This window comes from Musca domestica, unplaced genomic scaffold (assembly GCF_030504385.1).
Source record: "Musca domestica strain aabys unplaced genomic scaffold, Musca_domestica.polishedcontigs.V.1.1 14, whole genome shotgun sequence".
NCBI classification, from domain to species: domain Eukaryota; kingdom Metazoa; phylum Arthropoda; class Insecta; order Diptera; family Muscidae; genus Musca; species Musca domestica.
In genome coordinates, this window is record NW_026712192.1 from 8,329,657 (window position 1) to 8,348,413 (window position 18,757).

Here is an 18,757-nt window from a genome sequence, read left to right on the forward strand (position 1 = left end):
TGATGGAGTGGACCGCTATTGTCTATTTTCGCACCTGATATAGCACTGATACACATATTAGGATTTGCAAAGTTAGAGCAAAAGAGGATGATCCTTTCTTTGCGGTAAAATAATTTCTTTGAAAATGTTGATCTGTGGTACCAGGAAGAGTGGACCGATATTGCCAATTTCCGAACTCAATCTAAGTTTGACAGTAATATTACGATTTAACAAGTTTGGACCAAATCGGATACTCCCTTCGAGAGTTGTCGGCCCAGCAGCCAGACAGACAGAACGAACATCGTTAGATGGACTCCAAATGTACTGAAACGAACTTGGTCCAAAAAAATCTAGGGTCTAACAATGTTATTTCCATGAGGCATTATTTACACAACAGCTTCAAATTTTAGAATAAGTTTAGATTTGTTCGAATTGGTCACCTATGGTACAAATTATGGTCTTCAAGAGGCCAATTAAACCGTCACACGCTGCCCAAATGTTGTTCTGTGGTATTTTGGCCCATTCCCGGCGAAGCGCTTGCTTCGGACGACCGACACTTTGGTATTTTTTAGTGCCAACCTTGCTTTCCAAAATACTCCAGACACAATAGTCCAACGTATTGGTATCCGGAGATTTTGGTGACCATTGTGCACTGGAAATGAAGCGAGGAACCTCATTTTGTAAACATTCTTGGGTGGCGCGTGCTGAGTGCGATGGTGCTGAGTCCTATTGGAATCTCCAAGGACTGCGGCCAAAATGTTTGCGTGCACCTTCCTGAATATTTTAGCGATAATATTCGGAATTTATTCTGATGCCACAGTCTATTAATACGAGCGGAGAGCGACCATCGGCTGTTATGGCGGCCCACACCATCAGCATGGCCGGTGCTTGAGTTCTGGTGACCAACCGAAGGTGCACATTTTTAGCTAACCTCTTTGGCAAGTAAACACGATCATTTTGTTTGTTGCCAAACTGCTGGACAACGAATTTTTTTCTCATCGGAGAAAATCAACTTCGACAGTTCACCACTTTCGGCCAAGCGAAGCTACTCTTTAGCTCGTTTGAGTCTATTTTTTCTGTTGTGGTGTAAGTTCTTGCACTTTTTGAAATTTCAATGGCTTTACCCCGAGCTCATTTTTCAATATTTTTCGAATGGAATATTGCAATATGTTCACAAGCTCACGAGCCATTTTTCGGCCACTGCGACGCGGGATTATATCAAGTCGCTTCTTTACTTTTCGAACCATTTTACTTGACGTCGGTCTACGCTGTCAGTATCACTGTAATGCGCGATATTACGAGCACAAAAGATTTATTCACATTTAACTGCTGGAGGGCTCTAACTTGTGGTTTTCCAGTCAAATATAAAGAAATCACACTATCACGATTGAATTCCATCACGAATAACATTTTTTTCTGGAAAATTCTCACCAAAATGCTTTTGTACGCTTGTGAACAATATAATGAGCTGTCACTAGAATAATTTTAACAAGTGGTTGGGAAATGACAGCAGTCTGAAGTTTGTTGCAGTTTTTTCATCTCTACCTGTGTAGGTTTAGTGCTTTTCGTTCAATTATTGCACACATTTCTGAAACTACCTTAATATGTATGTCCCTATTACCAAATTTCAGATTTCAAGCGCTATATGTTCACCCACTACCTAATTTAGTACTATTTAGTACTTTTCGTTCACTTGTAGTACAAATTTCCATAAACACCTCTTAATCACAAAACAACCACCAACAGATGTCCCAATAGAAAATTTCAAAATTTCAGCTTCATCCGTTAACTTGGTTTATGGTTAACGGATGAAGCTGCAATCTGAAATTTGTAATAGGGACATATAAAGGTGTTCCAAATTAAGTACTATATAGTACTGTTCGCAAACGTAGTACAAATTTCCAAAACCCCTTCCGTATATCAAACTTAATTTCCAACCTTGATTCTGATACCAAATTTCAAGCTATTTTCTTTGTATCCGTTCACAAAGTGAATCATTTTAGAAGTTTAGTAATATTTTAGAACTTCTCAAACCCTTAAAGTTCGGATTTCCAAAAACCCTTTTGGTACATCAATTCTACACTTCATCAGTGATTCTCATTCTATATTTAAGAATTCCAGCTCATTTCGATTGTTCAATACAAAGTATTCAAGTTCGTATTTCCAAAAACCCAGCCTTATCACAAGGATATGATTGAAGACTGACAGTCGGCTGATGAGCCAAGAAGGCTTTATAAAGTTTCCTTCGCAATGGCATCGGTATATATAACATACCAAACTTACTTTCCCACCTCGATTCTTATACCAAATTTCAAGTTTTGACCTTTTAGAGGTTTCGTACAATTTTATAACTTTTCCTCATCATTAAGTTCAGATTTCCCAAAAAACCCTTTGGTATATTTATCCTGCACTCCATCAATGACTCCCATACCAAATTTCAATTCTAGCTCAGTCCGTTTGTCCACTTCCAAATATTCAATTTTCTGTACCTTTTAGTACTTTTCGCAAGCTTTAAGTGCGGATTTCAAAAAGTCCAAACTTATCACACGCCAAGGCACCACGACTGACCCTTGTACAATATTTTAAGATTCTACCTTCAGCCATTTCGTCAGCTATTTCACTACTCTTTTGTTCTTGTTTTGGTTTCATGGTTAAATTATAGACCAAACTAAAGATGTTTGACAGTGAAACAGAACACGAAACGTGGCAACCAGTGTTGCCAAAAAAAAATCGCTGGCAAATTTACCTATATATTTGTGTTGTGTGCAATTTTTGTAAAAAAATGTTATAACTTACCTTTTCCGGTATGCCACAGGATTCAGCTCTTCGGTTTTTGTTTTCAGTTTTTTTAACGGGTTTATCCTTGAAAATTGACCATTTTTTCCAAATATTATGCCGAAATTCTGAAGATTTACAGACAGTTTCAAGCAAAACAGATTGCAATTGTTTTAAGTAATTTTGTCCACAGATTTTGTATTGATTTTTCTTTTTTCGAAATGTATTTTTTCACAATTTTTTCTTTTTTTAATTTTAATTCACTTTATTTTTCAGTTATGTTTTTTGTTGTTCTTCCTTGTTGTTGATTGTTTTATGTGTGTTGGTGTGTTTGTGTGTGTGTTTTTTTTTTCGAAATAAACAATTGAATACTAACACTCAAAAAGTTCTCTTAATTGAAATCCAAAATTTTATAATTTTGTTTTGATTTTTGTTAAACTTAAAAACGATATATTTTTGTGTTTGATTTTGGTTTTTTGTTTTACTAGAGCTCTGTGAAAAAAGAAAACGTATCCGCGAAAGTTTGAAAATTTCCTATTTTTTTGAATTTGAATTTTGTTGTTGTTTTTGTTTTTTACTTTTTTGGTATATTTTTTTTTTTTTTTTGTTGTGGTTGTTGTTTTATGGGAGGGGGTGTTTTTTTTGGTTTCTTAAAAAAAAAACTAAATTAAAGAAATTGGTTTCCCTTGTGCATTGTTTGTTAAACTAAAAAGGTTGATGTACAGAACTCTAGTTTGGTTTTAGGCGTTTTTGCCTAAATTATTGCTGTTTTATTGAAACGATTCATAGAACAGTTCTAAGTTTTATGTTTTTTTTTCTTTATGTCAGTTAATGTTGAATATTTGCTGTTGTTGTTCCTTTGCGGTTGGGTAAAGTTTTTTTAATATTTAATTTTTTTTTTTAATTCTTTATTTTAGTTCCAAACGACAACGTTTTGTTTGTTGGGTTTTTTCCATATTACTATTATTATTTGTATTATTTATTAAAATAGGTCCATTCTTCCAAATGTTTTCCAAAATGCCTGAAAATAAATAAGAGAAAATATAAGTTTTAGTTTACTTGATTTTTGGTATTTGAATATTTATTATCATGTCTTTGTGCATCTGTTTGTAACAGGGAGAAGGAAGGGATATAGACCCATTGTCACTTCTGGGGATCTTCATAGAGTCACTTTCTAATAATCTCATAAATTTTATGTGTTGTTTTATTTTTTGTTTTTGAAGAACTTTCCTAAAGCTCGTAAAAAATCACATTTTATTTAAAAAACAAGTATAAAAGAAGCTAAGCTCGACCAGGTCGAACTTTTTGTACCCTCCACAATTTGGACAAAAATTGAAAGATTCCAAAAAAATCCGTCGGAATATACCGCTCAAATGAAAACCGTTATATGGTGGCTATACGAAGACGTGATCTTGCATAAGTAATTTGTGTCATAGGCTGTTCCGAACTTTATATACGACATTTGAAACAATTCCGGTGAATATCATGACAAAAATCATCAATTTTGGCCTAAAATTAATATACCCTCTATACTATGTACGGTGGATGTAAAATGTGATGTAAAAGTCCGATTATACTCAAATTTCACACATCCCAATAATTTTATTAACCCAAGGTCTGGTGTTAAGATGAGACACCCCCACCCCCTCCCAAAAAGGGTCGAAATTTTCAGAAAAAAAATCTATACAGAAAAAAAAGCAATAATCCAATTTTGAACCAACTTTGCAAATCTAATATTTGCGTCAGTGCTATTTCAAGTTCGAAAATTGACAATATCGGTCCACTCTATCAAGTACCTCCCCCAAAAGGGGCCAACATTTTCAATAATTACAACTCTAATAAAATGTGAGATAACATTCCGATTGCCTTCAAATTTTACATATCACAATATTTTGATTAACACCCGGTCTGGTATGAAGATGGAATATATCAGTCTACTCCCTCTGGGCAAATTTTTGAATATCCATGAAGCTCATAATACGTGGAATTAACATTCGATTTCATTCAGACTTGCCACATCTCAATATTTTTATCAAGAAAAGAACTGTTATAAGAATTATAGAGATCGGACCATTTCTTTTGGTACCTCCCCCACAAAAGGTTCAACATTTTGAAAAACAAAACGCTCAAAGAAAACGAAAAAAGCATCCGACTCTCTTCAAATATCATCTACAGACCAACATTTTTGCTAGCACAAGATTCGTTGTGAAGATCATGTATATCTGCGAATCCCATCTGGTACCTCAACCTTTTAACATTTCCTTAAAATTATCACATATCTCATATGAGGTGAGGGTAGTAGCCAATATAGTCTCAATCTGGCACTTCTCAATATTTATATCATATTTATTTACATCCAATACGATATGGACAATATTGGTCGATTCATTCGGAACATACTCCATAGAGGTTCAACAATTTGAATAATCGTAACTGAAGTCAAAATATATTTAAATAATCGAACATTGGCAGAGGGTATGTATATGTTCTTGATCAGCATACAATTCTAGACCGTCTGTCCGGCTGCCCGTCCGAACGAAATGAATCAGGTTGATAAAATTTTACTCAAATGTATATTATGTCTGCACAACTTTTGGTATTGAAAATGGACCATGTAGGTCCACGTCTTCGTATAGCTATCATATAACGGTACCTCCTGATATTCGGTATTTTGATGACTTTAGCGACATTATTCATCGGAATTGTTTCAAATTAGGTATTTGAAGTTCGTAATAGATACTATAGTCTAAGACGGAAAATTGTATGTTCAGTTCTACGTTTTCATATAGCCCCCATATAACGGTACCTCCCCATATTCGGTAATTTTGTGATTTTAGCTACATTATTCACTGGAATTATTTCAAATATGGTATTTAAAGTTCGCACCCAATGGTACCTCCTGCATTATTCACATCGTCGTATAGAGCCTAATATTACGGCTACATTCGGTATTTTTAAGATTTTAATGGATTTTTTTTTTTTTTTTTTTTTTTTTTTGAAAAATGCCAAATTCGTTCCAAATGGTCGAGGTTATTCCATGTTCGGCCCGGCCGAACTTTCAGCTTATTTACTTGTTATTTTATCAAAACACAGAAATATATTACCATCTATTGGTATTGATCCTGTAAGCGTATCTTTGAATTTAAGAAACTGCGAACTTAACTTCTCAAATTCTGTTATAAATTTTCATAAAAAATAATTTTTCTCATAGAACAAGAAAAATAATCGCCCAAATTCGTGCAAACTTTTCAAATCCTAATATTTTTATCAATGCTATATCAGGTGCGAAAATGGACAACTTCGACCCCCTCCATCATGTAACTCCCTCATAAAAGATCAAAATGTTGAATGATTATTATAATATCGTATAAAATGTGAAATAAGAGTGGAATTGTCATGAAATTTCGCTAATCGCAATATTTTCACCAGCACAAAATTTTAATGACTTGCCCATAAAAGGGATCAAAATTTGGAATAACAAAAAATTCATTAAATGTGGAATACATATCCGGTTTTCAATTTTCGCACATCCCAATATTTTTACTGACACAAAATCTGGTGTGAAGATGATAGATATCGGCCCACCACATCTGGCATACCCCCCGCCAACAAGAGGTCACAATTTTGAATGTTCTCATAACCAATCACTCATAACTTTCGAAACAGGTCAGTGGCTCTTTTCAAACTTTTTTGTCTAAATATTTCTCTTAAACAGAGAGTTGATGGGAATATGGCATTTGCGAGTGTAGGTCCACTTTTTCTGGTACACATCTCCCCAATTGCTTAACATTTTTATTAGCAATTATTCGCATAAAAAATGCATTTAAATTTGTAATTTTGTTTAAATTTCGCACATCACAATATTTTTAGCGGCATTAGATGAAGTGGAACACTTCGGTCATCCAAAAACTGGTACCTCACTCCTATTTCAACACTTTCCAAAAAAGTGATGGAAGTAGTCGATATTTTCCAAATGTGGCACATTATAGGTCCACTCCTTCGGAACTCGCGCAATAAAGTCAAAACTTATTTAAATAAAAAAAATAAAGGGCATACATCTATCGGCAAAGCCGATTGATGCTTTTTAACTTATTTTACATCAAAATTGGCCTTCTGTTTGACCCGTTCATAGGCCTCGATTTTGAAACAAAAAACAATCAAATCTTTTCGTACATTTTTTTTTTCAAAAACAAAAAATTTTGTAACGTTAACTGATATTTCCTGCCCGCAGGGTCTAGATTTTTTGTTTTTGCAAAATTTTAAATGAAAAAATATTTTCCATGTAAAATTTTCCATTTTTTAACACTTGTTTCCCCCACCGCAGAAACTTTTTTCGTTTGAAAATTGCCGTTAATTCCAAAAAAAAAAAAAAAAATAATGATTTCTTTTTTTTTTTTTTTTTGATTTTTTCCTTTTTTTTTTTTGTATTCCAAAAAATATTTATTTATTTATTTTTTTTTTTTTTTGTATTTTTCTAATTCAATTTCAGGATCTCAATTAAGTTTTTTCTTTACATCGAAATTGGTAGCTAAGTTGGGTTTTCTGTGTGAAAGCAAATCCTTTCGTGCGCCCACACACACACTACTTTTCGTTTGAAAACTGCGGTTTTTTTTTCAAAATCCAATATTTTGTTACAAACACTGATAATTCCTGCCAACAGGGTCTGGATTCTTGCTTTTGAAAAATTCTTAATGAAAAGTAATTTCCATATAACATTTGGAATTTTTCAACGTTTGTTTCCCCGACTACACAAAGTTTTTCTTCCTAGATTGAAAATTGTCGTTTATTCAAAAAATAAAATAAAAAAGGAAATATTGATATTTTGAAGATTTCAGGTCACACAGAAGGCGAATTAGGCAAAAATCAATATCAACAATTTTTAAGTCACTTCAAATGAAATATATCACCAATTCCAATTAAATTTATTAAATGGACAAAAATCACTTCATTTCTTTTCAAAAATTTTTTGATATCAAACAAATTTTTGAATTTTTTCAATTTTTTAATTCAATTTCAAGATTTCAATCACAATTAAGGGTGTACCAGATGAGGTGGGCCGATATCTGTCACCTTCACACCAGATTTTGTGTTAATAAAAATATGATGATGTGTGAAATTTGAAAACAATCGGAAATGTATTTCGCATTTTATGACATTTTTATTATTTCAAATTTTGATCACTTTTAAAAAAATCTTGTGCTGGTAAAAATATTGCGATTTGCCAAATTTGAAGACAATTCGACCCTTATTTCACATTTTATACGATTAATAATCATTTAACATTTTGAACTTTTGTGGGGGTGGTACATGATGAAGTGGGGCGATATTGTCCACTTTTGCACCTGACCTAGCACTGATAAAACTATTCGGATTTGAAAAGTTTGCACGAAATTGGGCAATTATAATTTTTTTGTTCTATGAGGCAATTTATTTTCTATGCAAATTTTTAACGAAATTCGAGAACTTAAGTTCGCAGTTTCTAAACTTCACAGATATGGTTACAGCGTCAATACCAATATATGGTAAAAAAAATTTAATTTTAAAAACCTACTTTATTTCGTTCGAAAGCTAGAGTGATTTCCACAGACGGATAGGCGGACGGACATCGCTAAATCATCATAGAATTTTATGCTGTTGATGGTGGGGTCTAACATCTATATTTCGAGGTATTTCAAACGGAATGACAATCTTAATATACCCTCCATACTAAGTGGAGGGTATAAAAAAGGAAAAGAAATTTTTGTTTTTGATGTAAAAAAAATTTAGAATTTTTTCAATTTTAGATCTTAACAACAAGAATTTTTTTGTTTATTTTTTTATACGGAAAAATCTTGGATTTTTTAAGGCGCTTTGCTTTCCTTCTACAAAAAAAAACGCAGAAAACATTACAAGCTATTTTATTTTGTCAAAATTCGACCACTAGAATCAAAATATTTTTTTAGAAAAAATTCTTCATTTGCTAAAAGTCTACACTTCGTTATTGATCACTATCCTAGAAAAATAAATTTTTCATAATGTATTAATTATTTTTATTATTATTTATTAATATATTTTTTATTCGCAAATAACAATTTTATTTGCCGTGCTGGACAGGTGTTTTTCCCTTTAAAACAGAGAAAAACTGACACACGTAGGGTGTGTGTTTCTGTGTGTGACAAGGCTCTAGGTCCAGGAATTTGAAACCCACCTTGTTTTTTAAAATCCACTTTTTTAATCTGTTTGTTGTTGTTGCAGATAAATTTCAAAAACCATATTTAATTGACTTTTGTTACTTTTCACAATTTTTGCTTTAGTTAGAAATTTTCACAGAAATTCTGCGGTTTTTTTGTTGTTGCATTGCCAATTATATAATAATTTGTTTAATTTTTTTTTTTGTTTTTGTATTAAAAATGTATTTGTTTAATTGTAATTTTTTTTATTTAAATTTTTTAGCTATGCACGGCTTGTGTTGGTTTTTCTTTTCTTGTTATTTTTTTTTTTTGGTTACTTCAGATGCAGGTAATCCGGAAACTGTAATCCGAGAGTTGCAGTTGGTTATTTATTTTTTTTTTAATTTGTGATTGGAGAATAAAAATTGAAATCGTAATTATCCTTTAAACGCGCGCGTATAAGATTTGTTGTCATATTCCTTTCGCGGATTTTTGCTTTCCTTTTTCTTCGATAGAAATTCTTGCTTCCTTGTTTGTTAATTTTTTATTATTTGTAGTTTTTGTTGTTTCTTTTTTTTGTATGGATTTTGTGTTTTTTGTTGTATTGCTGGCTGATGTTCTGAAGAATAAAACACAAAACAGAAGAAAACAAATGTTACAAAAAATTTTGGTAATTTCTGATTTTTGTTGTTGTTTGGTTTTTTGGTTTTCGGCCGGTGCAAGCGTAACAAACGAACGTATGAAAGTATCTGCAAGAACTGCAGCCTTAACGCAACTTCAATCTCTGTGAAGGTCCCCAACTTAACATCGCCATCGTCGTCGCACTGGAAGCCGGCGTCGTCATTGTTCATGCCACTGCGTTTGTGTAGTCCATGTAATTGTTGCCACACACTGCAAAACGGCTGTTGTTGCAAATAACAGCAGCACCAGCAGCAGCAGCAGAAGCATAAAAGCGCAGCTCAAACACAGCAACAACAAGAAAAAGTCTGTCTGCAAAAAGCAGCCTCAACGCAAAACCATGCACCAATGCCGCCACCACACACACAATCCAGCGACAAGGTACTGTAACAGTGATGAGGAGGCCTTAACAGACCCACGAATGCATAACGCACACAACATTGGGCCAGATGATGGGGGTAGAGCCAAGAAAAAAGCCAAACAAAAAATAAAGAGAAAATTCCTTTGGCCAAGATATTCAGACTCAAAATTGCAGGAATTTAGCTCTTAAGTTTTTTGCAAAGAGAAACACAAACTCTTTTGATTTCTGCAAACTGTTGTGGGAACAGTTTTCTGGTTTCTCTTAACAAAAACAACAATGCCTATTCAAGAGAACAAAACAAATGGAAAGGACAAAATTCTCCCTAATTTAAAAGAGTTTCTTGTTTATTATTAACGCAGCACACAACAGGATTATCGTCATGACAGTGTGTGGGTGGGAGAGCAGGGAGAGTGTGGACATCACATCACACCAAACACTCGACGTGCATGCATGCTTCATTTGAAGTGGGTGGCTTTGGCCTTTAACGATGCATTATTTTGATTATGTTGGGTACACAAAGAAGCAACGTGGGAGGAGGGGGAGTTGGGTTGCACACAAACGCACGCACACACACACACAAAAGTTTGTCATTGTGTATTGTGCGTATGTCTGACTCTGTGGGCTAACATTATGGGAATTTTCCAATCAGATACCTATAGGAGGCATTGTATGTAGTTCAGGATACCGTTTTATCTTAAGACAGGTTCGAAAGTATGAGTTGGCTTTCCGACAGACCCCCTTACCTAAGAATTTGCTCATATATATATATACTGTTAGCAAAACCCATGATTAGTATATAAACACATGAAGAAGCAACTAAATTCGACCGGGCCGAGCTTCTAATACCCTCCATCATTTTGAAGGAACTTAAAAAATTTCCAAAAAAATCGTCGAAAATACCGCTCAAAAGAAACCCGTTTTTAGGGGCTTTTGCGAAGACGTGGTCCTGCATAAGTAATTTTTGTCATAGGCTGTAGTTTCCTTTAACTTCAAATACCAAACAATTCCTGTGAACAATGTCCCTATAACTATCAAAATACTGAATATCGAGAGATATCATTATATGGGGACTATACGAAGTCGAGAACCTGCATACGCAATCCTTTGTCATTGGATGTTGTGCCCATTACGAACTTTCAAACTATTCACTTAAAAATGTCGTTAAAAACCATCAAAATGCCGAATATGGGGGGCGTGGTTTGGGGGCTATACGATGTTGGATCCTATATAGACAATTCTCTTCCAGGGGGTGAAGTACTCAAAATAAGCTCCTTGTGTGCATTTTCAGAAAATTCCATTGAAAAAAAAAATTGGCTAAAATCAACAAAATATCGAATATCGGGACGTACCGTTATATGGGGGATATACGATATCGTGGACCGATATAGCCCATCTTCGAACTTGACCTGCTTGATCGGACAAGAGACTGATCTGTTGCGAAATTTTAGCTTCCTATGTTCATTCGTTTTGACCCTGGTATGCTTACAACAGATGGACGGAAGGACGGACAGGGCTAAATCGTCTTAGAATTTTGCGCTGATCAAGAATATAGGGTGAGATAAAAAAACTGCAACAAAGTCAAACGCCATAATTTATATATATATATATATATATATATATATATATATATATATATATATATATATATATATATATATATATATATATATATTTTTTTTTTTTTTTTAAATTTTATTAAATAAAAGCAAAAAATATCGGAAATAGCATGGAATTTTAGAATACGTTTAGATTTGTTCGAATTGATCACCTTTGTCCCGAATAATGGCCTTCAAACGGCTAATAAAATCGTCACATGTTGCTCTGCCGTATTTTGGCCCAATCCCGGCGAAGCGTTGCTTGAGATGATCAACACTTTGTTTTTTTTTTTGTGCCAACCTTGCTTTCCAAACTTCTCTAGACACGATAGTCCAACGGATTGGTATCCGGATATTTTGGTGGCCGTTGTGCGCTGGAAATGAAGCGAGGAACCTCATTCTGTAACCATTCTTGGGTGGCGCGTACTGAGTGCGATGGTGCTGAGTCCTGTTGGAATGTCCAAGGTCTGCGCCAAAACCTTTGAGTGCCCAAGGCTTTAATACACCCTCCAGAATATTTTCGCGATAATATTCGGCATTTATCCTGATGTCATGGTCGATTAATTCGAGCGGAGAGCGACCATCGGCTATTATGGCGGCCCACACCACCACCATGGTCGGCGCTTAAGTTCTGGTGGTCAACCGAAGGTGCACATTTTCAGCTGACCTCTTTGGCAAGTAAACACGATCATTTTGTTTTCTCATCGGAGAAAACCAAATTCGCCGGTTCACCACTTTCGGCCAAGCGAAGCAACTCTTTAGCTCTTTTCAGTCTATTTTCTTTCTGTTGCAGTGTAAGTTCTTGCACTTTTTGGAATTTCTATGGCTTTACTCCGAGCTCAGTTTTCAATATTTGCAGTTTTCAATATTTGCGATATGTTCAGCTCACGAGCCAGTTTTCGGCCACCGCGACGCGGATTTCGATCAAGTCGCTTCTTTACTTTTCGAACCATTTCTGCTGATGTTGCTGTTTTCTTCCGCCCACTTCCTTGACGTCGTGCTACGCTACCAGTATGACGGTAAAAAGTGCTCTAACGATAGCCACTTGTGGGTTTCCAACCAAATATAAAGAAATCACAGAAGGAGTGCACCGATATATTCCGCCTTCACACCCTGCCTTGCGTTAATAAAAATATAGTGATGTGTGTAACTCAAAGACAATCGACCTCTTACATCACATTTTTTAAGACCTACAATTATTCCAAATGTTGACCCATTGTGAGCGAGGTACCACAACGAGCAGACCGATCTTTACACCAGATATTGTGTTGGTAGCAATAATGAGATTTATGAAATATGAAGCGAACCGGATGCTTGTTTCGAATTTTGTAATCGTTCTGGTAATAAAAATATTTGACCCTTTGTGGGGGACGTATCAGAAAGAGTGGACCAATAAATTCCATCTTTAAACTAAACCTTGTGCTTATAAAATATGTTATGTCATGCAAGTTTCAGCAAAATAAAGGACATCACCTCGCAGAAGCATCAATCAGTCACAGCTACGTTACGATTCGCAGCATCTATGAAGAAGTACGGTCCATATAAAATGCACCAAACTGCGACTTTTTATACCCTTCACCATACATAGTATAGAGGGTATACTAAGTTCGTCAATTCGTTTGTAACTCTTCGAACGTAACAAAGTATATATATTCTTGATCAGCGTAAAATTCTAAGGCGATTTAACCCTGTCCGCCGTTCTGTCCGTCTTCTGTAATCACGCTAGAGTCAGAACGAATTAAGATAGGAAGCTAAAATTTTACACAGATCAGTCATTTGCCTGCAGACAGGTAAAGTTTAAGCTGGGCTATACAATATAGTATAGCCCCCATATAACAGTACACCCCGATATTCGGTATTTTGATGATTTAAGTGAAACTTTTCAATGTAATTGTCTGAAAATCCACAAAGGAGTTCCTTGTGAGTACATTATCTCCTAAAATAGAATTGTCTATACATAGGGCGAGATGAAAAAACTGCAACCAACTTCAGACTGCTGTCATTTCTAAGCCACTCGTCCGACAGCTGTTAAAATTATTCTAGTGACAGCTCATTATATTGTTTGCAAGCGTACCAAAGCATTTTGATGAGAAATTTCCAGAAAAAAAGTTATTCGTGATGGAATTCAAGCGTGATAGTGTGATTTCTTAATATTTGGCTGGAAAACCACAAGTGGCTATGGTTAGAGCGAGCACTCCGGCATTTAAATCTAAATTAATCGTTTGTGTCTCGTACCATCGCTTGTTATCGTGATATTGGTAGCGTAGCCCGACGTCAAGGAAGTGGACGGAAGAAAACAGCTACATCAGCAGAAATGGTTCGAAAAGTAAAGAAGCGACTTGATCGAAACCCGCGTCGCAGTGTCCGCAAATTGGCTCGTAAGCTGAACATATCGCTATTCCATTCGGCAAATATTGAACAATGAGCTCGGCATAAAGCCATTGAAATTCCGAAAAGGGCAAGAACTTACACCACAACAAAACGAAAATAGACTCAAAAGAGCTAAAGAGTTGCTTCGCATGGCCGAAAGTGGTGAACTGCCGAATTTGGTTTTCTCCGATGAGAAAACATTCGTTGTCCAGCGGTTTGTAAACAAACAAAATGATCGTGTTTACTTGCCAAAGAAGTTAGGTGAATATGTGCACCTTCGATTGGCCAACAGAGCTCAAGCGCAGAGCATGGTGTTGGTGTGGTCCGCCATAACAGCCGATGATCGCTCTCCGCTCGTATTAATCGACGTCAGAATAAATGCCGTATGTTATCGCGAAAATATTTTGGAGGGTGTATTAAAGCCTTGGTGTATGCAAACATTTTGGCCGCAGGCCTTGGACATTCCAACATCGCACTCAACACACGCCACCCAAGAATGGTTACAAAATGAGGTTTATCGCTTCATTTCCAGCGCACAATGGTCACCAAAATCTCCGGATACCAATCCGTTGGAATATTGTGTCTGGACTATTTTGGAAAGAAAGATTGGTACTTAAAAATACTAAAGTGTCGATCACCTCAAGCAAGCGTTTCACCGGGCATGGGCCAATATACCGCAGAGCAGCGTGTGACGGTTTCATTGGCCATTTGAAGGCCGTAATTCGTGCCAAAGGTGACCAATTCGAACAAATCTAATCTTATTCTAAAATGTGAAGCTATTTCCGACATATTTTCATTCATTCAATAAAATTATAAAATAAGTGTAAAAATTGCGGCCTTTGACTTTGATGCAGTTTTTTTATCATGCCACGGTCCACGATATCGTATGCTCCCCGATATTCGGTATTTTGATGATTTTAGTCATATTTTTCAATGGAATTGTCTGAAAATTCACACAAGGAGTTCCCTTTGAGTACTGTATCCCCTGGAAACGAATTATCTTATTCGGTCCCCCATTTCGTATATTCGGCATTTTGATTAAATTCTACACAAGAAATTGTTTATGAGTAATTTAGCCCCTGAAAGATAATTGTCTACATAGATCCACTATATAGCATATCTCCCATATAACGGTACCCCATTGTGAGTACTTTATCCCCTAGAAGAGAATTGTCTACATAGGTCCACGATATCATATATCCCCTTATAACGGAACCCCCCCCCATTACTCTATTTTTTGATGATTTTTTCGATATTAGTCACCGCAATTGTTCCAAATTTCGTACATATGATTCGGAGCAGTTACTACTGCCTATAATACAAATTACTTATCAGGTCTTTGTATAGTCCCTATATAACGGTTTTCATTCGAGCGGTATTTTCCGACGGATTTCTTTTTTTTTTTTTTTGAAATTTTTTAAGTTTCTTCCAAATGGTGGAGGTTATAAAAAGTTCCGAAGCCGAACTTAGCTGCTTTTTTACTTGCTATTAACACAACTGTCACACAAGTGACCAAATTTTAAATAGCCATTAATCTCGTAACGTAAAACGCGAAATAAGCATCCGATTCCTCTCAAACTCCCCAAGTCAGAGATTCTCTCATATATATACACTCTTTTGACAAAGTTATATACTCTCCACAGTATGGCGAAGGGTATAAACAGCATCGATATATAACGCAGCAGATGTTCCTATTACGTCAAAAATCTAATTCCCTTTTTTCGGAACAGAACAGAAATTTCACTTTCAAAATGTTTGTTCCATATCGAACATTTTATTTCCATTTCCTTCCTGAAGTAATGTTACATAGATCTGTAAAGTTAATATCTTGACATTTGACTGAAACTACGAGATCATGTGGCATTTGACCCATGGTAATCGGTATTCAAAACAATACTTGGATATTTTGATTTCTCTATATGACAAATTAATAATCCATTTCAGCAGCTAAATATTATCCGATGACAATCCATAATAATAGGCTTAAACGCCGTCCTAAACTCTAACCTCACAAAAAATTTCATATCTATTTGTTCTTTGTTAAGAGCTGTAGAGCGACTGAAAATTTAGACAATTTTAAGGTTTTTTGTCCATTTTAAACCATAAATATTTTGAAATCATCTCCAAAAACAATAGGCTTCTATCCCTAACCCTATCCCCATGCAAAATTTCGTGAAAATCGGCCAGTGTAATTTTGAACTGATTATAATACCCCAAAAAAGTAGGGCTGTAAGGTAAAAAAGTGCCCAATTCAATATTGGTCTACAAGTTTTGGATTGTTTTTTTTTTTTTTTTTTTTTTTTTTGAAAACGTAAAGAAATCGGATTTTAATAAAATCTCAAAAAAAAAAAATAATTTTAATTTCTACATTTTAATCTTTTTTGTCAAAGGACATTCGGAATTGGTGAGAATTGTCTAAATCCGCCCAGCCATTCTTGAGTTATACGCTGTCTAACTAACACACCCTTTTTATACCCTGGAGGTATATATTATGGAGGGTATATTAAGTTTGTCATTCCGTTTGTAACACCTCGAAATATACATTTTGGACCCCACAAAGTCGATTTAGCGATGTCCGTCCGTCTGTCCGTTTATCCGTCTTTCGGTCTATCTGTCTGTCCGTCAGTGGAAATCACCCTAGCTTCCGAACGAAATGACTAACACACCCTTTTTATACCCTGGGGATATATATTATGGAGGGTATATTAAGTTTGTCATTCCGTTTGTAACACCTCGAAATATACATTTTGGACCCTACAAAGTCGATTTAGCGATGTCTGTCCGTTTATCCGTCTTTCGGTCTGTCCGTCAGTGGATATCACCCTAGCTTCCGAACGAAATGAGGCAGGTTATAAAATAAAATTTTACTCAAATACTGTCTGTCTGCAGGACTTTTGGTATTGAAAATGGGTCATGTAGGCCACGTTTTGGTATAGCCCCCATGTAATGGTACCTCCCTATTTTCGGTATTTTGATTATTTAAGCGACATTATTCACTGGAAATGTTTCAAATTCGGTATTTGAAGATTACAGTGGATACTACACCCTAAGACAGAAAATTGTGTCTGCAGGTCTATATAACGGTACCTTCCGACATTCGGTATTTTCATGATTTTAGCGACATTATTCACCAGAAATGTTTAAAATTTGGTATTTGAAGTTCGTAGTGAATACTACAGCCTATGACAGAAAATTTTCTCCGCAGGTCCACGTCTTCTTCTTATGACAAACATTAATCACGTGCACTTTTTGGTATAGGCACGGTACATCCCTATATTCGGTATTTTGATGATTTTAGCTATATTATTCAGCGATTTTTTTTTCAAGTTTCGCATTTGAATATTGTAATGACTTATGACAAAAGTTGCCTATGCAGGTGCACGTCGTCGTATAGACCCTAATATAACGGTTGCATTCGGTAGTTTTAAGATTTTAACAGAATTTTATACGTTTTTTTTTTTGTTTTGGAAATTGCCAAATTTGTGCCGATTTGTGGAAGGTATTCAAAGTTCGGCCCGGCTGAACTTACAGCTTTTTTACTAGCTTTTTTAACTAATCCCAGCTCCATGGGAAATTTCGTGTGGATCGAGTAGCGTGATTACAATTTGACATGGAGAGACGGACACACAAAGCTAGATCGACTCAGCTGGACGAGCTAGGAAGATCCATATATAACTTCCTATGTATTTGACCATTATTTCGAGGCATCACAAACTTTTTGGTTCAATCAAACTTTTAATACTCCCATCACATAGTATTGTAGTATATAAATACACTCACACACACTTCAATAAATTTTTTGGAGATAGGACTCCTAATAACTTAATTTCCCTCTCAGTTGTAAAGTTTCTCATTTATGATTTTTCTCATTCAAAACTTTTCAATGGAATATTGTTTTCGATTTTTTTGTTTCCATGTGGCACACTTCGGATAGTTTGGAAAGACAAATTTGCGAGCAAAGATTTTTTAAGTGGAATATTATTTTTGTTTTTTTTTTTTTTCTTCGAAGAGAAATATTGTATATAGAATATTATATGGCCCAAATTTCCAATAACGTCAATATAGTTTCAGATTAGTTTGCTTTCAAAACAAAATTCATTTCGAACTTATTTAAAATTCTTCAATGCAATTTCCAGCTTCTTTGTATACCCTCCACCATTCTATGTAGGGTATATTAACTTTGTCATGCCGCTTGTAACTCCTCGAATTATTTATAATAGACCCTACAAAGTATATATATTCTGGATCAGTGTAAAATTCAAAAACGATCTAGCGATGTCCGTCTGTCTGTCTGTCTGTCTGTTGTAATCACGCTACCTTTCGAACGAATTGAGATAGAAGGCTAACATTTTGCATATATGCATAGTTTACCAGTAGGCAGGTTTAGTTCGTAAATGGGCTATGTCGGTCCACGTTTTCGTATAGCCCAGTATATAACGGTACATCCCGATATTCGGTATTTTCATGATTTTAGCGACAGTATTTACCGGAATTATTTTAAAGTTCATAATTAAAGTTCGTAATGGGTAAATTTTTTCAAATTTGGTATTCGTAATGGGAGCTGCAGCCTATGACAAAAATTTTTGCATGCAGGTCCACGTTTTCGTATAGCCCCCATATGACGGTACCTCCCAATACTCGGTATTTTTATGATTTGTAACAAATTTTGTATTAAAAGTTCGTATTGGGTACTACAGCCTATGACAAAAAAAAAATCCTATGAAGGTTCACGTTTTCGTATATATCCCATATAACGGTACGTCCCAATATTCGGTATTTTCATGATTTTAGCGACATTATTCGCCGGAATTGTTTCAAATTTGGTATTTGAAGTTCGTAATGGGTACTAC

General features: G+C 35.2%; 1 protein-coding gene across 3 annotated transcripts in view; it reads right to left on the minus strand.

Moving 5' to 3' along the window:
* The window catches only part of LOC101894336 (longitudinals lacking protein, isoforms A/B/D/L), a 743,553-nt gene that overhangs the window by 716,589 nt on the left and 8,207 nt on the right, over positions 1 to 18,757 (minus strand). For 2 of the 3 annotated variants that reach the window (XM_059119166.1, XM_059119164.1), the window contains one exon: positions 2,776 to 3,775. The gene's annotated coding sequence lies outside the window, so the exon portion shown is untranslated. Of the gene's footprint in view, positions 1 to 2,775; positions 3,776 to 8,941; positions 9,523 to 18,757 lie in introns of all 3 variants that reach the window. The other variant, XM_059119167.1, reaches the window with a different exon arrangement.